Source organism: Lathyrus oleraceus, chromosome 4, assembly GCF_024323335.1.
Source record: "Lathyrus oleraceus cultivar Zhongwan6 chromosome 4, CAAS_Psat_ZW6_1.0, whole genome shotgun sequence".
In the NCBI taxonomy this organism is placed as follows: domain Eukaryota; kingdom Viridiplantae; phylum Streptophyta; class Magnoliopsida; order Fabales; family Fabaceae; genus Lathyrus; species Lathyrus oleraceus.
Window position 1 is genome coordinate 156505492 of NC_066582.1, and position 4092 is coordinate 156509583.

Sequence of the window (4092 nt, forward strand, 5' to 3'; positions counted from 1 at the left end):
ACACGGTTGTACCAAGAGATATCATCATTAGTGAGAGACATGAGTCTCGTGGACCACCGTAGACATCCCTTGTTCTCCTTGAAGGCGACCGTTTGCGGTAAGTGAGAAATAAACCACTTATACAAAAGAGGCAAACAGCACACAATGGCACCAATACCCTTTGCATTCCTCATATGCAAAGAGAAATAGGTATCACCCAACAGAGTCGGGACGAGATTAAGAGTAGAGAAAATCCTAATAGCATTCACATCCACAAACTTGTCGATGTTGGGGAACAATACCAATCCATAGATGAGAAGTACAAATATGGCTTCAAAGGCATCCTCACTCATGGCCTTCCCATATACAGTAGCTTGAGCAATGAGGAACTCAGAAGGGAGACCTTGAATTCAACCTTTGGTAGTCATATGAGCACCAACCAGAGATTCATCTATGTGTAACATGTCAGCTATCTCTTGAGAAGTAGGAACACTCTCTAAGCCACTGAATGGCAACTGGTCTAGAATCGGTATACCCATCAGGTAGGCATACTCCTAAAGGGTAGGTAAAAGATGGAAATCCGGAAAAGTGAAGCAACGATACAACGGATCATAAAACTGCACCAATACACTCATCAACCCTTCGTCCACCTGAGTAGTCAGAAGAGGAAGAAGCTTCCCAAAACGAGCCTTGAAACCCAAAGGATCTAATACATAGGATGTCAAGTTCCTTAACTCTTTCAAATCTGGTTGTTTGAAACTGTACTTCTTTGTATTCCTTCTTTGTCTTTCCATGTCTGAAAATTTTGCAAATAAACCCCTTAAGTTCCTTGAAAATTTTCTTCGTTAATGATGATATGGATGCAAATGAATGCATGAATGCAACAATCACACTCAAGGATCAAGAAAAACACACCAAACAAAGGTCATGGGATGGATCATATTATCCCTAATATCAATCATCAATTTTGGTTTACACCTTATCTACACCCAAGTTCCATTGATATTAAGGATACATGAACGTATCAACCATGAATCAAAGGTTTGTTGCAAGTCGCGAGCATGGAGTCTCGGTTAAGAACCACCCAAAGGGAGTGTACTAGGGTTTAAACCTGCCAAACATGTTCTACAAGAGGTTCCCATAGTCATCATCCCATCTTTTGGATATTATCGGAGAAACGACTACTCGTATTCCAAAAATATTCTCAAGAGAGACTCTTATGAGTGTAGTATCGCGTAACAATCGTATCAAATCTTACATTTGAATGACTTTTGCACTACATCCTAATAATAGGCCAAGATGGGCTTGGTAAACTAAGGTCCTTGGCTTCTAAGGTCTATATTGGAAAGAGTAATGTCTAACCACAACTTACTTGTGTGACATTATTGATCCCAACATGACCTCCACCAAGTGAATGGACTTGCAAGTCAACTTGCTAAGGAATAACTCCACACAAGTCAACAAGACTACGCCATTCTCCTATCCTAAGTGCACTCGAGTCCGGGTATAGAACTCATCTCACAAAGATCACCAAGCATACAAGGAATTAATATCAAGCAATTCAATCATTACATACAATACAGTAGTCCCAAATTGCACAAAAATATGTCACAAGACAATACAATACAACAAGCATGAAAAGTTGGCAAAACCCACTAGGCAAATGTTCCCCAGCAGAGTCGCCACTTTTCTGTAGCGGGGTATTCGTTACCATTAGAGATATTGACTAAATCCAAGGTAAATCATACAAGTCGAGTCGCCACCGCACTTCTATTTATCCAAAGGAATGGTTAGAAAGCGAACAAAAACCTAATAGTTTTAACAAAAACTAGTAAAAGAGGACAGAGATCTGGGTAAGGGGGTTGGTTATGTAATGGGAAGGTGTTAGGCACCCAAAACATCCTAGGTACTCCTAGGGAGCCCTTTTCATACTTGTTGTAAAGGTTGTTGTCTTGTGAAAAATTTTGTTTGTGCAAACATGATTGAAGAGATGAGAAGAGAATGTACAAGTTATTTACATTTTGTGTTTGGATGGATAAACCCATTGCCTACGTACCATCTTATAAAAGATTAGGATCAAAACCTCGTAGTTCGGGGTAAAAATCTCAAAAATGAGTTAGTGAATTGATTGACCCAAAAGCCTTAAGGTCTTTTGTTATCAAAGGGAGAAAACTCAACCAAACCACAAATCCACCATGTGAGGATAGCTTCAACATGCTAATGAGGGGTTAACCATATAATAAGCATGGAAGGCTCATTGTCCATCACTAAGGATATAGGTGAGTATTACATCTACCACAAGGATAACTCAAACCTAATAGCTAAAGGTTATGAAAGATTTGATTAAGAAAGTGGCCATTGGAACCACAAAAAGAAATTTGAATGGGTTATATTTACCAATTAGAAGTATATACAAAAATGGTCAAAGTTGACTGAAAGATTCAATTCAAAATAAGTGTTATGAAAAGAAAGTTTGAAAATCAAAAGCATAAGGCTTAGGTTTCTAATAGTTGAAAACAAAGGTTAAATGTTTGCACAAATTTTTTGGCTTGGGTTAGAGTGGAGAGAAGAAGAAGAATAGCTAAGTCCTAAGTAAAGCAAAAAGGTGAGGGATAAGGGAACAAAACCACAATGGAGTCCCTTTCTTGAGATCATATTGATGATCCAAGTAGCTCCCATCCTTTGGAATAAGCAATCACAAAGCATAAGCAATCAAACAAGTCTCTTAAGAGATCCTCAATGCATCTTGTATCTTTCACTTTGGATGAACATGGCAATGGTTTCTCCAATTAAGCTCACATAGAATTCCCTAGCACAAAAGCAAACACATCAAAAAGCTCCATGAGGTAAATCAAGAATGGACAAGAGTGAGTTTAGAGATTTGGTCCTTCTAATCCATCTTCATCATTAAGGTCCATTTACTCCAATTTTGCATAAGGAAGGTCCTAGAATCTAAGTCCAATTCTCCATTTTGCATAGGGAAAGTCCTAAGATCTAAGTCCACTTCTTTGCATTTGGTCCACAACAATCAAAACAAAAACATAAGCACAATAGTATATACACAATTATGGGCTCAAGTGAGCAAAAGGCAAATGGCATTAACATAAGCATGTGCTCAAGTGAGCAAAGAGAAAATCAAATGGATAATATGTGCAAGAATAGTAAATTGCATAAAAGTAAAGAGCAAAAAGTAAATGTTAATTGTCAATAGTTAGTGTGCCATAAGGCAAATTTAGCGCTATGTTAAGCAATCGTAATTGGACTTATGTAGAAGTCACAACTATCTGAGGCCGGTCAATAATAATGTAGGCAACAACACAAGTTAGAAGTCTTGATTAGTGAACCAAGTTCCAACAACTTGCCATGCCAAAAAGGAAAAAGAGAATTGATCTTGTATTGGTTTAAGCCTTTTGCATGATTTAGAAAACAACCTATCCTTAATGCAAAGTCATTCACTTGATCAATTGATAAAGATGAATTAGATTTGGATCAAGGAAGATTAAGTCTCCCTAATCAATGCTAACTTATCAACCTTCAACTCATTGATCAAAAAGAAAGAAGAAGAATAAGAAGGAGATGGAGAATGGATAATGGAAATGGAAAGAACAAAAAATGCATAAAGTGAAATAAGATGTACCACTCCATATGTATTGACCAAATGACATTGAAAGTCAAAGTCAAACAAAAAATCAGAAGTGAGGTGAAGATTGGAAATCCAACAATAAGCAAAATATTTTTTTGGCATTTTTAATATTAAAATAAACTTGAATTAAAAATAAAAGAAATGTCAAACTTCAAAATCACTTCAAATCAACCTTGAAAGGTCCAAGTGATTTATCCCAAGTTCAACAAGGTCAAACAAAGTTTGACAAAAAATTTCACCATTTTTAAAAGTCAGAAACTATTTTTAATCAATTAAAAATGAATAAAAATAACCTAATTGAACTAAAATCTCAAATAAATCTCAAATAAATTTAAAAATTTATGAGAATATTTTTCATAGATCCATCATCATTCAAATAGGTTAGGAAAATATTTTTGTATTTTTTGAATATCAAAAACTAATTAAAATGAATTAAAAATAACCAGAAAAGAGAAAATTCACAAAAAATA